Source organism: Mustela nivalis (assembly GCF_964662115.1).
Source record: "Mustela nivalis genome assembly, chromosome: 5".
In the NCBI taxonomy this organism is placed as follows: Eukaryota; Metazoa; Chordata; class Mammalia; order Carnivora; family Mustelidae; genus Mustela; species Mustela nivalis.
This window is the reverse complement of record NC_139024.1, coordinates 38,225,755-38,252,615: the sequence shown is the minus strand read 5'-3', so window position 1 is coordinate 38,252,615 and position 26,861 is coordinate 38,225,755. Positions and strand designations below refer to the sequence as shown.

The following is a 26,861-nucleotide window of genomic DNA, read 5'->3' as shown; positions in this document are numbered from 1 at the left end:
AGGCTTTTTCCTCACTGGAAAATGTGCAGTCATAAAAGCACGCAGGAATACAAGCAAGAGTGGTATCAGTGTTGCACGAACTGTAATATAAATGCCTTTCTACCCAAGGGCAGAGTGGCTGGTAGTTGGGCTCCAACGCTCTGCTACCCGGTATCATGCGCTGTCAAAACTATCTGAACGAAGTTTTCCAGAAATGTAATGTAATGATTCCTGTAGTGCCCCATTACTCCAGAAGATTTAGTTTGACAATTTAATATTGGCTTCTGAATTCTCTTATTCTTGTTCATGGTTGACTCTGGAGGCTCCTTTTCTACCCACACTCTTTGTGCCAGTACTTAGGCGAGAGCTATCTCAGCAGCATGAGATAAGTCACTAGGACAGACCGGATGCCGCAGGGACACTTCTCTGAGCAGGCAATTTCCATTACTACATAGTGGAATCGATGTGCCCTCCCTCTCCCTCATTCCTTCCTTTCCCAGCACATACATTTGTATAGCATTTTGAGAGTGGAGCGACTTTACTGGAAATTTAGCTATGCTGCATACAAATCATTTATGCCTGGCCTAAAATGTGGGATAATGAGGGTTCAGGGTCTTCTGTGTAGTCAAGTGATTCCCTGCTTATAGGCTCCCCCCAACCCCTGGCCGCATATATTTTCTCTCTAGCTGAACTGTTTGGCACCAGCAGCATGAGTTTCTGACCCATTGCACAGAAATCTGAAAAACTGAAACAAGGCTTCAAGCTGGAAAGGAAGCATACCTACACGGATCCAGACAAAATCTATGAGGACTGGGCAATAGAGAAGACTTTTTCTACTTTTCCACCAGTGTACTAAAATCATCTCTCATGGCAAAATGATTTTGAAATGTAGTCCAATGCATAAAATTAGATAACCAGTAAGTATGTGTTGAATTGATTTTATCATTTGTCCTTCCTCATCCCTTTGATTATTTTTTTTCCTACATCCTCCCTGGATTTACTATTTTCAACTCTGTACTGCTAAATGCTATAAATTTGCAGTTTGCTGTAGAACTCTTTGATCTTTTTGAGGAAAAATGCCGTTGAAATTTGATGAATAATTAATGAGAACTTGACAGCAATCAGTCAATTAATCAGCAAGGATATGCCAAGTGATTATACTATGATAAGCATCCAGTAAAATAAAGAAAGAAATATAAGGTATGGTGTTAGGACTTCAAGAGTTTACAATCAAGTGAAGATATAAAATTCTTTTATATCTTAAATGGAAGGCATATGTTTAAATATTTACTTTTTAATTGATAGAGATAAGTATAAGACCAGAGTATATAAAAGAGTAGTATTAAATTGAGAATTTAAATACATTTTAGTTGTAAATATTGAAGCACATACTTATTTGAATAATCCACAATACTGATGCTAACTATGAATTCTGAACTATTGTCAAAATTGATACATTTTCCATGTTGCTTTCTTTTCAAATCATCTGTCATGACTTGTAATGAAGTAAGAGAGAAGTCTAATATTGGTTCCAAAATGTTGGAATGTGTTGTATGCATTCTAGTTTTAGGAATAGCATTTTTTTTTTTTAATCACAAAGCTCAGTGAATTTAATTAAATCTCAACTGCCTCAAAGCAATCCTTTTTATTGTACAAAATTGCACTTATCATTCAGATGGCAAAAACCATATAAAATGCTACTGTCTTTCAAAACAAGAAATTTACATATAGGCAATAAGTAAAAAGGCCCATAACATGGCCCAGAAATGCCATTTAAGCTTTTTGATGGATGTTTTAAAATCAGTTCAGATCATTGTATGGTGAATTATGTGGATGCCTTAAAAAGTCTATGTTATTCAAGGACCCCAGATGATAGAAATCATCTTAATCATATGTATTCTCAACCATAGAATAGATAGACACTGAATGCCAAGGTACAGATAGCTCTTTGAGTATCAAGTTGAGAACTATACTAGCATACAGAAATTCAGACTACACTACCATATGTTTTCCATTCATTGATATTTTTATTGTTTTCCCATTCCTATTCTCTAGTCTCAGTATCACTTAATTTGATCTCTATTCGGTAATTATTTCATAAAGTAACTAACCTAAAAGCATGAATGACCAATGATTTTACTTTGTAGATATCAGCATATGTGTGTGTATGTGTGTGTATTGATAGATAAACTTACCTCTGTACAAAAGTCTACCTATCCACCATCTATCATCTATCTTTCTATTTACCTATCCAGTATATATAGAAAGAACAGTTCTGTTGAAATGTAGGCAGACAAGAAACCACTTAATAACTTCATCATCCTAAATTGAACATTCTGTCCCACCCCTTCCTATTCCATTTTGTCCCACAGTAACAGAAAATGAATAATTTCAGAATTACTTAGCACTTTGCTACCTTTATTCATTTCAACTTTATGATTTTGTAGGGTGTAAGGGTTCCCTCTGGGAAAAATCAGCAGATTTAACAAAAGAATGTACAGTCAGTCATATGAATAGAATGAAATGGTCTTGCTGAATTATTTGCACCCTTCTGTGATGATATAGTTTGCCGGTTTAGAATAATAGAAACACAGGTACAGTAAATTAGTAACATGGACACATCTAGAAAAATAGATCTTATTAAAACAACAGTACTTACTGGGTAATGCTTTCTTAATTTTGCTCACTCTGGGTAATTTAATTCATGTTTTTCAATTTCATCAACATTTTATTTAATGTTTTTATAGTAAGTATCTGCTTATTGTTACAAATAGGAAAATGAAAAACTATTTTGGAAAATAATACCTCCCTCCAACCAAAGAAAACTACTTGGCATCACACAACCCCTCACAAATATGTACATATTCATGAGATATATATTTATGCATGCACACACACTCTTTATCCTTATTACCAAATTGAAATCATGTGTTATGATTTATACTCAGTTTATGACTTCTTTCTTATATTTATTTGCACCATTTTTTAAGGACACCAGTTTTCTGCAAGTGAAACCTCCACAGTGTGTATGTCATTGACATCAATCATGTTCACTTTCATTGATCATTTCTTTTTCATTTTCGTAGACTAATGGATTTTTTAAAAACATTCTCCTCCAGATTATTAATTCAATTTTCCTGAACAATTAATTTTTATAATCACCTCACTTGCAGATTTTGATTCTGCTCTTTCTGTTCTAGTTTCCTTGCAAGAATTCAATGTCTCATCCAAGTCTTTTTCCATCTCTGCTGCTCTTTAGATTTTCACCTACTTTACTTTTATCTTATAATAGTCTCTCCATAAGACTTTCAATTCCTGATTCCCTCTGCCGCTGTGTGGTCTTATACTGAAACATTTTCATGTTTGTTTGTTTGTTTTCTGTTTTGTTTTGTTTTTTTTTATAGGAAATCACTTATTGTACTATTCTCTTTCTTTGAAACATCAGGAAAACATCCTCGCGTATGTGTGTGTGTGTGTGTATTTGTAAGTGATAGTGATAGATATCATATATTATCTTATTACTAAAGGAAAATGCTGCCATTACTAGACATTCTCTCTCTAAAGGTTATGTGGTCAAGAACAGCAAGAAAAAATCTAGTCTTTCTGGTAGGATATTAGAAAATTTTACTGCTTTTATGATTGTCCCTTTACAATATTTCACAATCTGCTTCTATTTTATTCTGTCTCCGATAACCATAATAAACCACAGACCTTAACCAACAGCTAGACCATTACAAGAAGACAAAGGGAAATAAAGCCAGTCAATGAGACCTCTCTTCCTTTCTTCCTACAGTCAGGGAGTTTGTTTTGACATTTTCACTAGTACTGGCTTTTGGTGTATTTAAGCACTTAGCTTAAAACTGAGGATGCTCCCAAAATTTTGGCATAAAAGAATTACTTTGACAACCTCCTTCAAATATTCTCATAAAAAATAATAATTTGAGTTTCTTCTTCAGTGGAAATTTTATCAGGAAGTTAAACAGACTGTATCAGAGGTTGTTAATCAGTTTTTTGTTTGTTTTGTTTTGTTTTGTCCTACATGTTCTTATGTAAATTTCATTTTGTTTCATTTTATTTATTAGATAGGATTTTCTCAAGTTGAAGTCTATAATATATGTATCTTTTGAATAAAATAACTATTTTTGAAGAATTACTAATATATATTATAGGAAAAATCATAGACATACACCACACAATATACATATGTATTGTACGTATGTGGTATAATAGAAAATGCTTAAATGACTTAGATGATGGTGTTCCTGCCTTGGGAAATGCAGACCTGGCCCAAAGTTTTTGTCCCTGGGTTTTGGAAACAAACTCCTAAAACTCTTGGAATGTTTTCAGTGACAGGAGTGACTTTTGTCATTCACAAGGAGATCTTTTCAACCACACCTCAGTTTAAGTTTAGGAAGTGACTTTTGGAAAGCCCCTAGATAACATCAAGATGAGGGTTGGTTGCCAGGGAAACCAATCTTTACCAGAGAGGTGGAGATTTGAGCCCCACCCTCCAGGGAGCAGAGAGATGCTAGAGATTGAGTTCAATCACCAATGGCTGGTGATTTAATCAATCATGCCTATGTAATGCAGCCTCCGTAGAAACTTAAAATGATGGGAATTGGAGATCTTCCAGGTTGATGAGCATGTACAAATGCAAGAGAAGTGATATGTTCTTATTGCACAGAAGCTCCACAGTCCTTCCTATACTCTGCATTATGCATCTCTTCTATCTGACTGATAGCGATTTATATCCTTTTATAATAAACTGGTAATCTATTAAATGAATGTTTTCTTTAGTTATGTGAGCCAGTCTAGCAAATTAATTGAACCTTAGGAGGGAGTCATGAATAACTTCTGATTTATAGCTGGTTGATCAGAAGCACAGATGGCAACCTGGACTTGCTATTGGCATCCGAAATGGCTGGCAGGGGAGTCTCCTGGGACTGACTTTTTAATCTATGAAATCCAATGCAATCTGTAGGTAGACAACATCAGAATTGAGTCAAATTGTAGGACACCCAGCTGTTGTTGCAGAATTGCCTGGTGTGAGAAAAACTAACACATTCAGTGACCAGAAGTGAACTATTGTCATAGTAGAGTTGTATGTAGTATAAAAGAAAATAATAGAGATTTTCCTCTAATATAAACATGGAAAAGTATGCATATATGTGCATGTATTTAGTGTATATTCATTTTTCCCATTTTGAGTACTTCAGATATCCACAACCTGCTTTTATTTTCTGAGTGTCCTGTTTGTATATAATTTTTCTCTGCCTCAGTGACGTAACTGGTTGGAGGATTTAAACTGTGTGTGTGTGAAGGGTACAATCGTGGTTTGGGTTTAAGGCAAAATGAGGAAAATATCTAGACAGTAGAATGAGGTTAGATACTGGGATCAAAGAAACCTGTGTTAGTACCCAAGAACTTCTATGGATTACATTAGTGATCTTCCTTTCTCTTAGTTTCATATTCATAAAAGTATCACAAACTAAATGAAAAGATGCTCTGCACATATTAACTCTTCTTGTGCTCACTTTTCTCATAAATGTGAATGTCACAGTGTTTCTTGTGTAATTAATTCTATTGTTCTCTCTGACTACAGCACCTTAGAGTATACCTTCTGAACTCATTCATAATGATTGGCATATAGGGTTAACAAATAAGCTGTTTAAAAAAAAACAAAAAACAAAAAACACCATAAAAGTAAGGAAGTAGATTCTTTTAGGGAATATTTTACTGTATGGATGCTACACTCAAAACTTGGTAACATGGAACTGAACAATCATCATTTTTCTCCTGAACCAATATTTATTGGCTTTTGGTTATCAATAGTGTGTGAACCTTGTCCTGAACATTCTAGAAATACAGATATAATTTCTCAAAAGTCTGACTTCATTAATACATCCACTCAACAATATTGATTTCCTGTTGTGTTTAAAAATTTGTGTCAGTCTCTGGACTCCATATAAGAAGCAAATATACTTCATAGTTTAGTCTTTGTCAAAATGGATTAACATATAGATAACATAAATTTACATGGAAATAAAATAATGTGGCTTTTTAAGGTAAGGTATAAAACAGAGTAACTGAAGTCAAAGAACTTCAGTGAAATTACAATTTTACCATGTTCTTGTGGTGATAGAAATCTGGGTGACTCAACAATTATGTGAATGGTGCATTAACGATAACTATGATGTGGAACCTGGAGATTGTGGATACATGAGGAATAGGTAGGGGACCCAAGAAATGCTCACTTCTAGTGAAACTCTAGAGGGCTCTTTTGTGCTATAATTTCAGGCAGGACAACTAATTCAAGCCTCAGATGTCTAAAAGTTAGCCCAATGATACTGTTATTATCAATCTTACTGAAATATTGTGAAAATTAAGTTAAGTAATGTCTTTGGAAGCTTTTTGCAACATTTAAAAATGTTATAGAAATAATATTGTTTGTAAGAAGCAATACACAATGTAGGGATATAATAGTTTAATCTTCATTCCTTAAAACATGTTTTCTTATGTGAATATTTACACTTAATATCTATTCACTGTCAGAAAAAAAAAATGCAACAGACACTTATTTAAAGTAGTAATCAAGGTTTTATTCAAGTGCCAGCGGGCCGTGGTACCGGCAGCGGGAGGCGGCAGGACGGTGGAACTGACCACAGAGTTGATCCAGCAGGTGGCTCAGTACACCAACGCCGTGCGGACCGCGAGCTGGACCTCCGGGGGTATAAAATTCCTGTCATTGAAAATCTAGGTGCTACCTTAGACCAGTTTGATGCTATTGACTTTTCTGACAATGAAATCAGGAAACTGGATGGTTTTCCTTTGTTAAGAAGACTGAAAACATTGTTAGTAAACAACAATAGAATATGCCCTATAGGTGAGGGACTTGATCAGGCTCTAGCCTGTCTGACAGAACTCATTCTCACCAACAGTAGTCTTGTGGAACTGGGTGATCTGGACCCTTTGGCATCTCTCAAATCACTGACTTACCTAAGTATTCTAAGAAATCCTGTAACAAATAAGAAGCATTACAGACTATATGTAATTTATAAAGTTCCGCAAGTCAGAGTACTGGATTTCCAGAAGGTGAAACTAAAAGAGCGTCAGGAAGCAGAGAAAATGTTCAAGGGCAAACGAGGTGCACAACTTGCAAAGGATATTGCCAGGAGAAGCAAAACTTTCAACCCAGGTGCTGGTTTGCCAACTGACAAGAAGAAAGGTGGGCCATCTCCAGGAGATGTAGAAGCAATCAAGAATGCTATAGGGAATGCGTCTACCCTGGCTGAAGTGGAGGGGCAGAAGGGCTTGCTGCAGTCCGGGCAGATACCTGGCAGGGAATGCAGATCAGGTCCCACTGATGATGGAGAAGAGGAGATGGGAGAAGACACAGTCACAAATAGGTCCTGAACAATGTAGCCTGAGTATCTGCAGGATGTATACTATGCCTCCTTGGGACAAGTCCTGCTTGTTGAACTTGGAATAATAGCTTTGTTTGGGTCAGCAAAGTGGAGTTCATAAGCATTGTTAAAATGCTTAAGACTGCTGCTGGTAATTTTGTAATATTATTAATTCTTAAATCTAAATGCCAGTTTTCTACAAATAGTAAAAACACAGCGACATTCACTGTGCTGCCAAGTTGCCTGTCTTGGTGGGGAGGTGCAGTGCAGTGAGGTATATGGACGTGTGGATGTTGGAAATGCCAGAGGGCAGTGTTTCTGAGTACGCTTCCCAGGCCTCTATAAAATGTTTAGATTTTTAAATTCTTAATAAAACTCAAGATTAAAAAAAAAAAAAAGACAATTGCAATGGAATTCAAGATTATTCCAAAAGGACAGATTGAACTCAGCACTGCTGAAACAAAAGAAAGAATTTAAAGGAATTTTTTTAAAGATTTATTTATTTTGAAGACAGAGAGAAAGCAGGCGGCAGGGGACAGACAGACTGACAGACAGACAGATGGACAGCCTCCGTACTGAGCAGAGGCTTGGTATTCTACCCCATGACCCTGAGGTCCTGAGATCATGAACTGAGCCCAAATCAAGTCGGATTTTAACTGACTAAACCGCCCAGGCACCCCAAGAAAGGATTTTTAAACACTGGAGCAAGCTAATGTAAAATATTGAAGGACTTTGGGGCGGAAGCTTGGCCAATGTGATTAGGCCATTTCTGTTTGCTAATCTGTACATACCAGAGAAGTTAGGCAGCTGCCTTCCCACATAAACTGGGAGAAGGTGACACTACTTTTCTCAGTGATTGGATTTCAAAAGGATGTCTCCCAAGTTTTTGAAAATGACATCCTTGAGCTACAGGAGAACTAACATCTCAAAAAAGTAGAGAAAATGTTTACAATTGCTAGTGTCTAAAGTAATGCTCTAAGAAAATGGAGTCCATGGAACTATAGTCAGGAAGAAGCTGACCTAAAGTTTAGTTGAGTTGAGGGAAATATTAAAGATTTCTTGGTCAACCCTAAAGGAAAAAAAAAAAAACAAAACATGAATTTTTTGTTTAATTATGCTAGAGAAAATGTTCAGGAAGGACCGAGTCCCTAAATGAACAATATTTTTAATTAGATGAACTAGGTTTGACTTTTTTAATTAGAAAGAGTTGTTTCCAAATTTAGATATTCAAATGATTATCAAAAAATCTGCAGTGTTTCAGTAAACAGACCTGCTCAAATCCCAGACTTTGTGTGATTTCCACAGAATATAGTGAATTTTTACTTGTCACACAGAATCTTCATCTTCATGTGTTTTTAAAATAAGGTTGCCAAAAAAGAAATATATTCTCACTGATGGAATTTTTTGAAAAGCTAGGCATATGCACTAACATTTATATCACTCTTCCCAAATCCACACACACATACACAATTCTTTATATTTATTTACTATCTTTCTTTTGTTAATTTACTTTCATCAGTTATAACTGAAGTCTTACACAATTCATTCTGAGTCATTTCAGTCCCTCCTAGTTCTTTTATTATTGAGGTGTATACTACTTTTCAACCCCAGCGAAGTCATTTTTAAAGTAGGAAAGACTGTTACAAGCAATATCTTTCTTGATCATAACAATTTGATGTGGACTCATTCTTTGTGCAGATCTAAAGAGGAAAGTAAATTGGAATTTTTCAATTGGTGATACAGCAACATTGCTGTGCTACACTGGAGACCTGTTTTCAAAGACAGCCAAGAGATTTAGGTACCCTGCACCAATTCAATTTAGGGGGTCCATTTTAGGAGATTTGTTCACTCCCAAAAGGGAATTGGCTACCAAAAATAATGGGATGCCTGCAAAATGGTCAATACTTCTCATAGTATTGAGTGAGGTTTTAGTTTGACAGAAATCATGACAAGAGAATGTTCTATATTACCTTTTTACTTGTTTGTTTGTTTGCTTTCCAGTCATCTCAGATATGATTTAATTGATTTGTACAAACATAACACATGTTACAACTTATATAGAAATATAGATAGGAAAAGAATAAATAAAAGTCTATGAAATTTAGGGGGTTTATTGTGGTACTGAGGATATATTTATACACTGAGAAAGGTAACCAACGTCACCCATTATTTCCTATGAGACAATGCAATTTTTTTTTATTAGTTAATGATTTCTTTTTTTTTTCCCCAGTGTTCCAAGATTCATTGTTTATCCACCACACCCAGTGCTCCATACAATATGTGTCCTCCTTAATACCTACCACTAGGTTCACCCAACCCCCCACTCCCCTCCCCTCCCAAACCCTCAGTTTATTTCTCAGTGTTCATGGTTTGTCTCCCCCTCTGATTTCCCCCAACTCACTTTTCCTATCCTTCTCCCAATGTCCTCTGTGTTATCCCTTATGCTCCACAAGTAAGTGAAACCATATGATAATTGACTCTCTTTGCTTGACTTATTTCACTCCACATAATCTCCTCCAGTCCTGTCCATGTTGATAGAAAAGTTGGGTATTCAATAAATGGTGCTAGGAAAATTAGACAGCTATGTACAGAAGAATATAATTCAACCATTCTCTCACACCAAACACAAAGATAAACTCAAAATGGATGAAAGACCTCAACATGAGGCAGGAATCTATCAAAATCCCAGAACAGAACATAGGCAGTAACCTCTTTGACATCGACCACAGCAACTTCTTTCAAGACATGTCTCCAAAGGCAAAGGAAACAAAAGGAAAAATTAACTCTTGGGACTTCATCAAGATCAAAAGCTTCTGCACAGCAAAGGAAACAGTCAACAAAACAAAGAGGCAACCTACAGAATGGGAGAAGATATTCTCAAATGACACTACAGACAAGGGCTGATATCCGAGATCTATAAAGTACTCCTCAAACTCAACATGCAGAAAACAGATAATTATGTCAAAAAATGAGCAGGATACATGAACAGACACTTCTCTAAAGAAGACATACAAATGGCTAACAGACACATGAAAAAAATGTTCATCATCATGCCATTAGGGAGATTCAAATCAAAACCACATTGAGTTATCACCTTACACCAGTTAGAATGGCCAAAATCAACAAGACAGTAAACAATTGTGTTGGAGAGGACGTGGAGAAAGGAGAACCCAATTACACTATTGGTGGGAATGCAAGTTGGTGCAGCCACTTCGGAAAACAGTGTGGAGATTCCTTAAGAAATTAAGAATAGAGCTACCCTAAGATACTGCAATTGTACTACTGGGTATTTACCCCAAAGATACAGATGTAGTGAACAGAAGGGCCATCTGTACCCCACTGTTCATAGCAGCAATGGCCATAGTCGCCAAACTGTGGAAAGAACAAGATGCCCTTTGACAGATGAATAGGTAAAGAAGATATGATCCATATATCCCACGAAGAATTATGCCTCCATCAGAGAGACAAATGCAATTTTAAAACTACTTTATGTTTGGGGCGCCTGGGTGGCTCAGTGGGTTAAGCCGCTGCCTTCGGCTCAGGTCATGATCTCAGGGTCCTGGGATCGAGTCCCGCATCGGGCTCTCTGCTTGGCAGGGAGCCTGCTTCCTCCTCTCTCTCTCTGCCTGCCTCTCTGACTACTTGTAATCTCTCTCTGTCAAATAAATAAATAAAATCTTTAAAAAAAAAAAAACTACTTTATGTTTGAAAATCTGAACACTTTGTGCCTTTTCTATCCCTCATCTTGAGGCAAGTTCTAAAAGCAAAACAAAACAACAACAACAAAAAAACCCACATAAAAACACCTCCTTTAAAAAAAAAAAAAAAAAGATTGTATTTTTTTATCTGAGAGAGAATGAGTTGAAGAGAGAAAGCATGAGAGGGGGGAGGGTCAGAGGGAAAAGCAGACTCCCCACCAAGCAAGGAGCATAATGAGGGACTCTGTCCTGGGCCTTCAGGATCTTGGCCTGAGTTGAAAGCATTGCTTAACCAACTGAGCCACCCAGGTTCCCCAAAATTGAACTCTTTCCTTTAGAAAATAATATTATAATGCAGTGATTCTTTTCAAAGGGTAAGAAAGCATACAATGGAAGTGAAATGATATAACAAAATACATATTTTTTGAGGTGGATTCTACTCTTCTGTTTCTATTTAAAATAAATTCTTTGTAAAAGTCAAGGGGAAAAAACTCTGACTCTGCCTGCCTCCTTAATTCTCTGATTGAAGTGAATTAGGGGGACGCCTGGGTGGCTCAGTTGGTTAAGCAGCTGCCTTCAGCTCAGGTCATGATCCCAGCGTCCTGGTATGGAGTCCCACATCGGGCTCCTTGCTCAGCGGGGAGCCTGCTTCTCCCTCTGCCTCTGCCTGCCATTCTGTCTGCCTGTGCTCGCTCTCTCCCCCTCTCTCTCTCTGATAAATAAATTAAAAAAAAAAAAAAGAAGTGAATTAGGGTGAATAGCGGCACAATTATGATCTGAACTGCTGTTGTGCCCTCATGGTGGACAAAATCTTCAAGACGTTTTGCATTTACTTGCATGGAGATATTCTAATATATTGCCTATTATGGTAGGCAAACCACCAGCTTATATTAACAAAGTTAAACTCTATAAATTTCAACAACCACATTTATGTAGCAATAATGTAAGTAGAATCCAAAAGACCATTTTATTAACATGTTCATTCTAGTTAACTGACATAGATAATATATCCTACAAAAGTGATTTGCTTGAAATACATGGAATAAATTGATATGATAAGCCATAGTTTAAAAAGATGGTTATCATATCTCTTTTCTCCTTTCTCTGTGTGACCATACTTGAAATAATCAGATTAAAGTTCCCAGACTAATGTAGAATATATTTTATAAATGTAGATATCTGAATAGGGAAATGGGTTACAACCAAACTGATTAGAGAATAGATTGGAACTCCAGTCCAAAACAGTGTGATAACACAGTCATATCTTTAGGTTAAGAGGAATAAGATTCTATTAGAGTTTTTTTGAAGTCCTGATTATAAAGTCACTACATTAAATGCTCAATTATTTGATGCCTTGGAGAGGCAATAATACTCTACAATTTCAAATAGTTTTTAGTACGAATCATGCAATTATGGATATTTACAAAATCATGTCTGTTCGTGTTAAAGTCATATATAATAAGTTATAAATACATGTGCTAGTTATAAAATATGAAAATAAATTGAAAAACTTTGCAACCACTACATAAACTCAAATTTAGAATATTCATTACCAATATTTGAAGCTACCCATGTGTTTCTCCCATTTTTATGTCTTTTATTTTCAAAAGTAACCAATATTTTGAATTTTATTAATATCAGCATTCTACTTTTAATGAGTTTTATAAAAGTGGCCCCTCACTCAAACTTTTCCAATTTGCTTCAATCAAAACCATTATATTTCTGGAATTTATCCATTTTGCTTAATGCATAAATAGTCCATTCATTTTCAGTGATGTGTAATATACCATTCTGTGAATATCACAAGAAATATGTGTTGATTTACCTCTCTATACATGATCCCTGCAATATGTGTACTACAGAGTCAAAGACTGGATTATCTCAACATTTTTGTTCTAACAAACAGTGCAACTATAAATATAACAGTAGATTATGTTGTATATTACTGTACAACATATTATATGTGTAAATTATCCTGTGTATTTCCACACAAAATTGTTTGGTCTCAGGTTATAACCATGCTTGAAATTATAAAATACAGCTCAACTATCTTTCAGAGCATCTGAATATATTTTACTCATACTCAAAGATATAGGAGTTTCTTTTTCTATTTTATTTTATTTTATTATTTGGTAGAGAAAGACACAGTGAGAGAGGGAACACAAGCAAGGGGAGTGGGAGAGGGAGAAGCAGTCTTCCCACTGAGCGGGAAGCCCAATTCAGAGTTCAATCCCAGGACCCTGGGATCATGACCTGAGCCAAAGACAGATGCTTAATGAATGAGCCCCCCAGGAGCCCCAAGATATAAGAGTTTCTATTGAAATTCCATTTTTTTGCAATATGACAAGCTATTCTGAGCATTATTCCTATCAAACCAATTCAAAATACTTGACAAAAAAAATTTTTGTTATTTAAGAGAAATAAATAATTGCCAAGATAGTGAGGAGTTACCAGGCTCCAAATTAAGAGAAAGCTAAAAATCAGAAAGAAAAGGACTTCTTGAACCCCTTTATGTAGTATAGTTGTCAATTGAAATAAACAAAAAAACCTCCACAATCTTAAGTTCTGATTTTGATATTTGATATTCGGAAGCAAGAAAGACAGTAATTAAAACCACAAGCCAGGCCAAGGAAGGAATGATTATAATAGCAATGCTCATATTAAGCTGAGTCACTGTAGGGTCATACCACTAACATGAGTAAGAGGAAAATCTACCCTCCTCTCCAACAGTGTCACACAAGAGGTAAAAAGAAAATAAAATCCTTTAGTACTAAGCAAAGCAGTAATCAGAAAGGAAATACTTCTTCAAAAGTTTTCATAAAGTAGTCACTCTGTGGATCTGGAGACCAAATCTCACACTTTGAATTAAAAATACTAGAGGTGCCTGGGTGGCTCAGTTGGTTAAGTATTTTTTTTTTCATAAAAATACTAGACTGATAGTGGCACTTCACATGGAAAAACAAGTAATCATAGGAAGTAGTCGTATAGGAAGTCATTTTTTTTTTTTTTACCATCTCAGATAATTTGATAGGAATATTAAGAAGGAAATCAAATAAAAAAATAAACAATAGGAAAACAAAATGTCATGAGCAATGCAAATGAAAAATATCTACAGCTGAAAGATACCCTAAAGACATCAGGCAAGAGTTATAAGATACACACACACACACACACACACACACACACACACATACACACATCTTAATAATTTTTAAAATAGTACAAGTTTGAAAATATCTTCAAAGACATGGAAACAAAACAGATATGAAAAGAAATCAAAGGAAATTCTGAAAATAGAAATTTAATTAAAACTATATTAAAAAATAGGGGCATCTGGGTGGCTCAGTTAGTTGAGCATCCAACTCTTGATATCAGTTTAGGTCTTGATCTCAGGGTTGTGACATCCAGCCCCATTTTGGGCTCCAGATTGGGCATCGACCCTACTTAAAAAAAAATAAAGAAAAAAAATTTGGAGGAGGTGCCCAGGTGACTCAGTCATTTAAGCATCTGCCTTTGGCTCAGTTTATGATTTCAGGGTCCTGGGATCAAGCCCTGCATCAGGCTGCCTACTTTTCCCTCTCCTCTTGCTCTTCCCACTGCTTGTGCGCGCACGCTATCTCTCTCTCTCTCTCTCTCTCTGTAAAATATTAAATAAAAATCTTTAAAAAAACTAAATAAAAGATAAAATTTTAAAGGATGAGTCAAACAGCTGATGAGTATTAACTTCTGCCGATGGAAGAATTAGAAAGCCAGAAGTTCTATCAAAAAATAATAATAATAATAATAATCAAGACACAGCACAGAAAAACAAAAAGATAAAATGATGAATAAGAGCAGAATAAATACAAAAGATATAGTAAGTTCTCATATAAGTTGAATAATATTTTAGTTATATGAGATTTCATAAAATACAATAACAGATTAATTTCACCTGTTTCTTTTTAATTTATTGTCAATTTTACATCTATAAATGTAATATTACAGATATGACTCCCTTACACTTCCTTAGAACGTTTGGTTTAGAGCTGCATTACCAGATGTATTTAGCATTTAGCATTTAGTATTCAGCCCACTGTGAATAATTCACTGTGTTCTGAAAACCTCAGTCTCCTATAGATTTCTTGGGAGTCAGCAATATATGCATATATTTTTGTATTTGACCAAGGACTACATCATGCTGAGATAGAAGGTAGGGAAGATATATAAGAATATTTAATCTAAAATACTACCAAATATAATTATCCTCAAAAGTTGTCATTTGTTTTTTTTCAATGAGATTTTCTTCAAGTATTCATGACTGGTATCTTCTATTTCCTATGATACACAGCTAATCATGTACCCTTTCTTTGTATTAATTTTGTGATTTGTAGGGAAAAAGTTGGAGTCCAGATCGTCTTAAGTTATGCCTCTAAATCTAATATTTTGTCACTGGTTTGAAATTATCTACAAATTTAGAAGAATCTTAGCAAATGAAAAGTTAAAGATGTTTTTCTGGTATAAAGATTAATCTACTAAGAAAGGTAAAAGAAACATGTAAAACTATTCTCTGGGTGAAAAAAGAAAAAAAAAGAAGAAAAGTGAGAAAAAGATGTTTATAAAGGAGAAATGTATTACAGCTTTTTTAGAAAAAAATTTTCAATTTATTTATTTTCAGAAAAACAGTATTCATTATTTTTTCACCACACCCAGTGCTCCATGCAATCCATGCCCTCTATAATATGTACCACCTGGTATCCCAACTTCCCAACCCCCGCAACTTCAAACCCCTCAGATTGTTTTTCAGAGTCCATAGTCTCTCGTGATTCACCTCCCCTTCCAATTTACCCCAACTTCCTTCTCCTCTCTAACACCCCTTGTCCTCTATGATATTTGTTATGCTACACAAATAAGTGAAACCATATGATAATTGACTCTCTCTGCTTGACTTATTTCACTCAGCATAATCTCTTCCAGTCCCGTCCATGTTGCTACAAAAGTTGGATATTCATCTTTTCTGATGGAGGCATAATAATACTCCATAGTGTATATGGACCACATCTTCCTTATCCATTCATCCGTTGAAGGGCATCTTGGTTCTTTCCATAGTTTGGCAACCGTGGCCATTGCTGCTATAAACATTGGGGTACAGATGGCCCTTCTTTTCACGACATCTGTATCCTTGGGGTAAATACCCAGGAGTGCAATTGCAGGGTCATAGGGAAGGTCTATTTTTAATTTCTTGAGGAATCTCCACACTGTTCTCCAAAGAGGCTGCTCCAACTTGCATTCCCACCAACAATGTAAGAGGGTTCCCCTTTCTCCACATCCTCTCCAACACATGTTGTTTCCTGTTTTGTTAATTTTGGCCATTCTAACTGGTGTAAGGTGATATCTCAATGTGGTTTTAATTTGAATCTCCCTGAGGGCTAGTGATGATGAACATTTTTTCATGTGTCTGATAGCCATTTGTATGTCTTGATTGGAGAAGTGTCTGATCATATCTTCTGCCCATTTTTTGATATGCTTGCCTGTTTCATGTGTGTTGAGTTTGAGGAGTTCATTATAGATCCTGGGTATCAACCTTTTGTCTGTACTGTCATTTGCAAATATTTTCTCCCATTCCATGGGTTGCCTCTTTGTTTTTTTGACTGTTTCCTTTGCTGTGCAGAAGCTTTTGATCTTGATGAAGTCCCAAAAGTTTATTTTCGCTTTTGTTTCCTTTGCCTTTGGAGACATATCTTGAAAGAAGTTGCTGTGGCTGATATCGAAGAGATTACTGCCTATGTTCTCCTCTAGGATTCTGATGGATTCCTGTCTCACGTTGAGGTCTTTTATCCATTTTGAGTTTATCTTTGTGTGTGGTGTAAGAGAATGGTCGAGTTTCATTCTTCTACATAGAGCTGCCCAGTTTTCCCAGCACCATTTATTGAAGAGACTGTCTTTTTTCCACTGTATATTTTTCCTGTTTTGTCGAAGATTAATTGACCATAGAGTTGAGGGTCCATATTACAGCTTTTTAAAAAGGTGAAAATAACTTTAGTTTTGACATAGATTTTAAAAAACTATGGCCTAAGAGTAATACTGTAAATTTTTTACAGTTCATGATTATAGGAGAAAAGCACAGTGTATACTGTGGTTTGTGTCCTTCAAAATACTGTAAAGCAATTATCATAGTGCAGTTTCAGAATTAGAAATGGGCACGTTATTGACATTCACAAATCAAGAGAAGCATAACATGCGAATGGAATAATAAAAGGCATAGGATACAATAATATAGTTAGAATTCTTAGAATATATTATGCCTACTTTCACAACTACCTATGGTTTTATACTATTATTCATCATCTATAAGTTTTTTTTATGTCAGGGAAGTAGGAGGAAAACTGTCACTATATTTTTTTAGGGAAAATGATGAATTTTCTGACAAGACAGTCTGTATCTATAATTTTCTATCCCTCTGTATCTCTTGCATTTACATTACTATTCATACCTTCAGATAAAAGGTAAGAGGGTGTAAGCATATATATTTTTTTTCTCTAGTTACTAAAGTGTTAAATAAATTTTAATTTTATTGAGGTCACTTTTTTCTTATAGTTAAAATAATAATATTTTCTTTCATACAACTAAGATGTTTTCCTAAATTCATTTTCATTTTTACCACATATACCACTCATCCACCCCAGATGTAAAATTGATACACTTAAGCAGTGTAAAATTTGTGATATGTGATAATCTAAAACATGTTTTAAATATAGTTAATTTGTAACATACTATATACAGTATTTTTTTAAAAGAGAGAAAGGTATATTTGATTAGATTTATACTTCATATTATATTTTAGCAGAGACCTCAAAAATCTCATAATATGAAGCAAAGGGAAATATAATCAAGATTATCTGTTATTCATTACGAATTATAAAATTATTGTATCAGCTATCAAGATTTTTAAATATACACAGGCAAAAAGAAAAAAAAAGACTTGATTTACATATGTCCTACAGTTTTCAAAACCATGTTTGTATCATTCTATTAAGAATTCTGAGACAACCAGAGAACATTCAGGGCAATAAAAATTAAATCTCATGAACAAAATAAGAGCTCATTCTCATAATCAACTTTTCAGAAAATATTTCAGGTATTTCAGAAAATATTGATATTTGATTTTTATTTCTGTAGGCTTATAGATATGACATTTCTATAAGAAGGAAAGAAACAAGTAAAATGTTTACTACTCCCTTGCCTTTATTCTTTACATGATGAATTAAGTTTAAAAATAAACATGTAATTGTGATTTGACACAGTAATGACTTTGACTCTGATAATTTTTGACAAACAAAATAGTTCAGCTTTATATACATATATGTATGTATATATGATAACACACCTCTTCAATTAAGAAAGGTAAATTCATTTAGATACTGAGATTATCCATTTGCTACCATTTTATATTGATGAGCATTTTTTCTTTTTTATCTCCCCTTTGCCATGTAATATTGTGAATTTTGACCATCAATATCAGTGACCCAAAATGTCAAAATATAAGCTACAAATCTCTAGGAGAAACCTAGAATATTTACTGAAGGGGAAAAGTTTGCTGCAATGAGATTATTTTCACTCCTTCTTTCTCTTTCAACTAAGGAAGCAACTATAAATCTTTTAAATTCTCAGTGAGCTCCAAGATTAGAACTAAGGTAGAATTCATTCTTTAAAATAGTGTAAATGTCACACAATTATGGTTCCCATTACTCTCTGGTACTTCCTGGGGATGACTTAGGTGACTGAAGCAAATAAACCTACCTTAAAAAAAATATGTAAGATTTATGATGGAGTTGGGAAATTTTTAAGATTCTAGGTGGGGGAAAAGCTTTTTTAGTAGAAAATAAGCAGAAAAAAATAAACGCAGAGTCAAAGGAGAGATCAGAGTATAAATTTGGATTTGAAATTTAGAGCTGCAGTTCTGCAATGCTTGCCTGGTAGGCAGGTCTTAGGGAAACTTGGATCCAGCTGCCTCTGAAACTCCAAGTTAAATCCCCACATGAATGTCTCTCTCAAGTGGTGTGATGGTACAAGTAAGTACATCTATCTGGGCTATTGCATTTGGACAGTATGAATGGTATTGCTATTCCCAGATGACCACTTTGATTCCAGCTGCATATCTTGCAACTTTCTTTGCTTTTATCTCTAAAAGAGTTACAGTATGAAGTGGAAAAACCATTTCTTTGGATGTCACTGAAATAAATATATTTTAAGTATAGAAGCAGACCTTTCCTGTAATCCTTAAAGAAGCTTTAAAGATTCCCAAAGTTTTAATGGAAAACAAAAATTTATGTCTGCCTTCTTTGGGTTACTGCCAAACAGGATAATAGAATTAACTTGGTTGATAGTACTAAGGTTCATAATTTATTGTGAAACAAATATGTGACATCAATAAAACAGAAAAAAATTTGGCAACTTTTAAAAAGCTTTAATGGGTAATAAAAGTTTTTCTTCCATGAGCTTTTTCCCAGACCCATCCATTCTTCCATTTTCTTCTTTCTTTCTTTCTTTCTTTCTTTCTTTCTTTCTTTCTTTCTTTCAGATTTTATTTATTCCTATGACAGACATAGAGTGAGAGACAATAAGCAGGGGGAGGGGCAGGCAGAGGGAGAAGAAGAAGCAGGCTCCCCTATGTGGGGCTTAATCCCGGGACCTTGGGATCATGACCTGAGCTGAAGGCAGATGCTTAACCTACTGAGCCTCCCAGACTCCCCTTTTCCATTTTCACTTAAATAATTTCCCTTGAATCAAACCAGAAAAGAAAGCAACTCAAATTCAGGATATTTCAAGGTATAGTCAAACCTTATTTATATCTTTCTGTATACCCAAAAGCAAACTGAGTGATATGCATTTCTCCTATAAATCATTAAATTCCAGTCAACTCTTCCATTGCGAATTAACACCTCTGTTAGTCTTGCAAATGAAGAAGGATCTCTATTAAAATATTTTTCCAGATTGATTTTGTCAAATAAGGAAAGCAAAGGAACTAACACTATAATATTTGTTTCTTCTATTAAATATTGATACATTGGATTGACAACTGCAATATCTTCAAAAAATATCTATCTAGACTTAGGATCTTACATCTATATAGTGCATGATTTAAGATTTAATTTAGGCAAATAATATATTCGTCCTCAAATAGAATCAGACTTCTTTTCTATTTGTTTTGTCTACTACATCAATAGTGCAATAGTTGTTATAGAAAGACCTGAAACCACCTATATTTTCATATTTGCACATAATGCTTTTCATATTTCTTCAATGAATGGGAGGATGAATATGTTACATGGTCCTTCTAATACTAGAAGGACAAGAGCTGAAGAGTATTTTTGAGTATAAATTTTTTTGGCCTGCCTTTAAAATAAGAATAATGGCATTGATACATTATGCCATGTATTAACTTAAAAAAGATGTAATAGCAATCATATATTTCATACAAATAGAGTACTTTAAACCTTCTAATAATTAAATACTCCATACTATGTGGTAGAGCTTATGCAGATTCTCCACTAGGTACTTGGGTATGATAATCCACATTCTGTTTCTGGAAACAGTGTACTCTATCCAATGCAACACAATGATGGTGAAAACAAAGTTTAAATATAATCTAATGGGAATGCAAGGTACAGCATGGAAAATATAGTAAAAAATATTGTAATAACTTTGTATGGTGACCAAAAACTCACAGCAAAGGAAACAACAGAGTGAAAAAGCAATCTAAAGACATGTTTGCAAACCATATATCTGATAAAAGAGTAATATCTAACATATGTAAGGAATTTCTAAACAATAACTACTAAACTTTCAAACAAAAATTACTAACCCAATTTTTAAAATGGATGAAGGATCTAAATAGACATTTCTAAAAGGAAGACATACAAATGGCCAATAGGTACAGAAAAAGATGCTCAATGTCACTAATCATCAGAAAAAAGCAAATCAAAACCACCATAAGATATTACCTCACATCTTTTAGAATAAGAGAGAGACAGAGAGAAGTGTTAATGAGGATGTGGAGAAACTAGAATGGTTTAACAGTGTTGGTTAGGATGCAAATTAGGAAAATAACATGTAAGTTTCTCAAAAAATCAAAGATAGAACTCTCATATGATCCATCAATCTCTCTTCTGAATTTTACCCCAAAATATTAAAATCACTATCTTGATGAGATATCTGCAATACCATACTCATTGCAGTTTTACTCACAATAGCCAAGATTTGAAAACACGTCAATATCCATTGACAGATTAATGAATAAAGAAAATGTGGTATATATCTCAATATCTCAATGTGGTATATATTCTCAATATTGGGAAAAAATTATAATGCCAAAAAAAGAAAAAAAAAAAAAACAAAGAAAATTTGATGTAAACATATGATGGAATATTATTCAACCTTAGAAAAGAAGGAAAGTCTATAATTTTTGACAATATAGATGAACCCAGAAGACATTATTTTAAATTAAATAAGCCAGTCATGGAAGGACAGAAACTTCAGGATTCCATGTATATGAGGTGTCTAAAAGAGTCAAACTTATAGAAGCAGAAAATAGAATGGTGTTTCCAGGAGCTGGGGTAGGGGAACATAGAGGGTTGCTTTTCAATGATTATAAAGTTTCAGTTACACAACATGAGTCAAGTTCTAGAAATCTGTGATACCATATCATGCCTACAGTTAGCCATAGAACTGTACACTTAAAAACTTTAAGAGAGTAAATGCCATGTTATGTGTTAACACAATTTTTAAAAAGTAGACTAATCTGTAACGATTGAAGAATTCTACACACTATTTTCCCCATCCTCCACTGGACAATAGATACACCTTTAGAGTTAAAAAAAAAAAAAAAAAAGAGGACTCTTCCATTAGGTCCAAGATCTTCAAAATGAAAATAATTTTTTTCTAATATTTTCTCCTTAGAGATTAATCTATTATCTCTTGCTTCCTGGAATTCAAATTAATTCTTGTCATATATGTACTGTATAATACATGCATAAGTGAAATTCAAATTTATAAGCCCTGTTTGTGGAATTAAAGAGTGAGAGGAAAAAGTGGCTGTTCTGTAATTAAATAAGTTATTCAGAAATTATGCTTCAAATTTTAGAAAAGACTTTCATTTAAATGTATGGCCCAGGAAGCTTATTTTTGGTAATTTTACATAATATTTAAACACTATCTACCATGAACCTAGCATGCTGGCAAAACAGCTGTCCTCATCTTCATCATCTCTTTGTATTGCCAGCTGCAGAGACTATTATCAAGGTCAGCAATAAGTTTCTCTGAAGAGTCTTAGCAAGTTAATGGACCCTTTCCTTCAAAATCAAACACACAATAAACCTTGAGGGTTTAGAAAAACAGTTCTAAATGTGAAAAGCATTTTAAGTGTAGAATGAGCCACTCTTCTTATTTATCCTAAATTAACAGCAGTCCAGGATTACACAATAATAAAGCAAACAGTGATTATCTCAATTCAAGGTTGCCCTAAAGCAAATGCTTGTGTTGGCCACAATTTTGTCTTTAATTTCGGAAGCAGGAACAAAAGAAATGAGGTATAAATTAGAGCCTAAGTTCAAACTAAGAAATGAGTACCTTTAAATGAATAGGAATTGTTCTTGTGTACTTAGCAACTGCAGCTACACCCCTATACACCTACTTTTTATTTTCCGCAAATATCTAAAATTGGCTCTTTGCTGGGGTGCCTGGGTGGCTCATTTAGTTGGGCCTCTGCCTTCAGCTCAGGTCATGGTCCCAGGGTCCAGGGATCGAGGCCCGGTCCGTGCTGAGCTCCCTCCTCGGTGGGGAGTCTGATTCTCCCTCTCCCTCTCCCTCTGCGACTCCCTCTGCTTGTGCTCTCTCTCACTCTTTTGCTTTCACTCTCAGTCTTTCCATCTCAGATAAATCAAGTACAATCCTTAAAAAAAATAAAAAAAAATTAAAATTGGCTCTCCGCCTTTTAAAGGGTTAGCTTTTCCTCATTGGTCATGATGGATTCTTTGCTATTTACTATACACTATTTCTAAGAAACTCCCTTCTCACCCTGCCTTCCCTCATGTTGAATTCAAGCATATTAAACTCACTTTTTCACAGAGAGGGCCTGTTCATCAAAATGAAGTAGAAGCATTATTTAAAAGTATTTTTAAGCATGAGAATGTATGTATACCAGGAATCAGGCTAAATAGATTTTATACACTTTGAAGTGATGACTGTGAGAATCAAGTAGGTTTCATTAGCGGCATAGATGCTTTTGTCCTCTATGATGCATTTTTAAGGGATACATTTCTCCCCTGGAAAGGTTTGTAAATAGACTTTTCTTTCTCTCACGAACATAACAATTTTGACATTATGCCAAGATTTCAAACAAACAAGAAAGACAGGATCTGGAAAAAAATCACATACCCATAATTGTGAAACCCCAGAATGTTAGCAATATTGTTAAATCCATAACAACATCCTGTGCCATTTAAATTCACCTAATTTATTCCTTCCAGGATGTGGTTTATAACTAGGCTTTTCTCTATTAATTGATAAATAGCTGTACGTGTGAAAGAATGAAATATGAAAAAAAAAAGGCTTTGTATTGCCAGATAAAATTAATGAACATGGCTGAAGATGAGGGTGAGACATGGAAATAAGTCCTTTCATTAAAAAAAAAAAAAAAATCCTTCACTGAAGTTAATGGAAATTGTGTCCCTATTTATGGTTAGGGTTTCATTCTGACTGAATCTGATTGTGCAGTGGAACTAGACAACAATATCACATTGATGTGCCATCATTTTAGTCAGAGAATAAATATTTTTACTTATTATATATTACTAAGAAATATGAAAATCTTTATTCTATTCAGGAAAAAAAGTTAAACCATAAAAGTCCACTGGCTGTCTATTTTGTTCACATGGTCATTGACTCCCTACTTGCCAGCTTGAATTTTCATGTTCCAGAACAATTAGAAAACCAGGTTAATATTTTAAGTTTTTAAACATTTTGTCATTTAAATCTTACCTGGACCAGCAGACCCAAATAAATAAAATCATGAATGAAAGAGGAGAGATCACAACTAACACCAAAGAAATACAAACTATTATAAGAACATACTATGAGCAACTCTCCGCCAATAAATTTGACAATCTGGAAGAAAGGATGCATTCCTAGAAACATATAAACTACCACAACTGAACCAGGAAGAAATGGACAGCCTGAACAGACCCATAACCAGTAAGGAGATTGAAACAGTCATTAAAAATCTCCAAACAAACAAAAGCCCAGGGCCAGATGGCTTCCCGGGGGAATTCTACCAAACATTTAAAGAAGAACTAATTCCTATTCTCCTGAAACTGTTCCAAAACATAGAAATGGAAGGAAAACTTCCAAACTCATTTTATGAGGCCAGCATCACCTTGATCCCAAAACCAGACAAGGATCCCATCAAAAAAGAGAGCTATAGACCAATATCCTTGATGAACACAGATGCGAAAATACTCAACAAAATACTAGCCAATAGGATTCAATAGTACATTAAAAGGATTATTCATCACGATCAAGTGGGATTTATTCCAGGGCTGCAAGGTTGGTTCAACATCCGCAAATCAGTCAATGTGATACAACACATCAATTAAAGAAAGAACAGGAACCCTATGATACTCTCAATAGATGCTGAAAAAGCATTTGACAAAGTACAGCATCCCTTCCTGATCAAAACTCTTCAAAGTGTAGGGATAGAGGGCACATACCTCAATATCATCAAAGCCATCTATGAAAAACCCACCGCAAATATCATTCTCAATGGAGAAAAACTGAAAGCTTTCCTGCTAAGGTCAGGAACACGGCAGGGATGTCCATTATCGCCACTGCTATTCAACATAGTACTAGAGGTCCTAGCCTCAGCAATCAGACAACAAAAGGAAATTAAAGGCATCCAAATCGGCAAAGAAATCAAATTATCACTCTTCGCAGATGATATGATACTATATGTGGAAAACCCAAAAGACTCCACTCCAAAACTGCTAGAACTTATACAGGAATTCAGTAAAGTGTCAGGATATAAAATCAATGCATAGAAATCAGTTGCATTTCTCTACACCAACAGCAAGACAGAAGAAAGAGAAATTAAGGAGTCAATCCCATTTACAATTGCACCCCAAACCATAAGATACCTGGGAATAAACCTAACCAAAGAGGCACAGAATCTATACTCAGAAAACTATAAAGTACTCATGAAAGAAATTGAGGAAGACACAAAGAAATGGAAAAATGTTCCATGCTCCTGGATTAGAAGAATAAATATTGTGAAAATGTCTCTGCTACCTAAAGCAATCTACACATTTAATGCAATTCCTATCAAAGTACCATCCATCTTTTCAAAGAAATGGAGCAAATAATCCTAAAATTTATATGGAACCAGAAAAGACCTCGAATAGCCAAAGGGATATTGAAAAAGAAAGCCAAAGTTGGTGGCATCACAATTCCGGACTTTAAGCTCTATTACAAAGCTGTCATCATCAAGACAGCATGGTACTGGCACAAAAACAGACACATAGATCAATGGAACAGAATAGAGAGCCCAGAAATAGACCCTCAACTCTACAGCCAACTAATCTTCAACAAAGCAGGAAAGAATGTCCAATAGAAAAAAGACAGTCTCTTCAATAAATGGTGCTGGGAAAATTGGACAGCCACATGCAGAAAAATGAAATTGGACCATTTCCTTACACCAAACACAAAAATAGACTCAAAATGGATGAAGGACCTCAATGTGCGAAAGGAATCCATCAAAATCCTTGAGGACAACACAGGCAGCAACCTCTTCGACCTCAGCCGCAGCAACATCTTCCTAGGAACAACGCCAAAGGCAAGGGAAGCAAGAGCAAAAATGAACTATTGGGATTTCATCAAAATCAAAAGCTTTAGCACAGCAAAGGAAACAGTTAACAAAATCAAAAGACAACTGACAGAATGGGAGAAGATATTTGCAAACGACATATCAGATAAAGGACTAGTGTCCAGAATCTATAAAGAACTTAGCAAACTCAACACCCAAAGAACAAATAATCCAATCAAGAAATGGGCAGAGGACATGAACAAACATTTCTGCAAAGAAGACATACAGATGGCCAACAGACACATGAAAAGTGCTCCATATCACTCGGCATCAGGGAAATACAAATCAAAACCACAATGAGGTATCACCTCACACCAGTCAGAATGGCTAAGATCAACAAGTCAGGAAATGACAGATGCTGGTGAGGATGCGGAGAAAGGGGAACCCTCCTACACTGTTGGTGGGAATGCAAGCTGGTGCAACCACTCTGGAAAACAGCATGGAGGTTCCTCAAAATGTTGAAAATAGAACTGCCCTAAGACCCAGCAATTGCACTATTGGGTATTTACCCTAAAGATACAAATGTAGTGATCCAAAGGGGCACGTGCACCCGAATGTTTATAGCAGCAATGTCCACAATAGCCAAACTATGGAAAGAACCTAGATGTCCGTCAACAGATGAATGGATCAAGAAGATGTGGTATATATACACAATGGAATCTTATGCAACCATCAAAAGAAATGAAATCTTGCCATTTGCGACAACATGGATGGAACTAGAGCGTATCATGCTTAGTGAAATAAGTCAAGCAGAGAAAGACAACTATCATATGATCTCCCTGATATGAGGAAGTGGTGATGCAACATGGGGGCTTAAGTGGGTAGGAGAAGAATCAATGAAAGAAGATGGGATTGGGAGGGAGACAAACCATAAGTGACTCTTAATCTCAC

General features: G+C 35.1%; 1 pseudogene across 1 annotated transcript; it reads left to right on the top strand.

Annotated features, from left to right (window-relative positions):
* Positions 1 to 155: 155 nt before the first annotated feature.
* On the top strand, positions 156 to 7,780 carry LOC309864103 (U2 small nuclear ribonucleoprotein A' pseudogene; annotated as a pseudogene). Its single transcript has 2 exons — positions 156 to 200; positions 6,587 to 7,780. The product of its transcript is annotated as a U2 small nuclear ribonucleoprotein A' pseudogene (transcript).
* Positions 7,781 to 26,861: the final 19,081 nt, after the last annotated feature.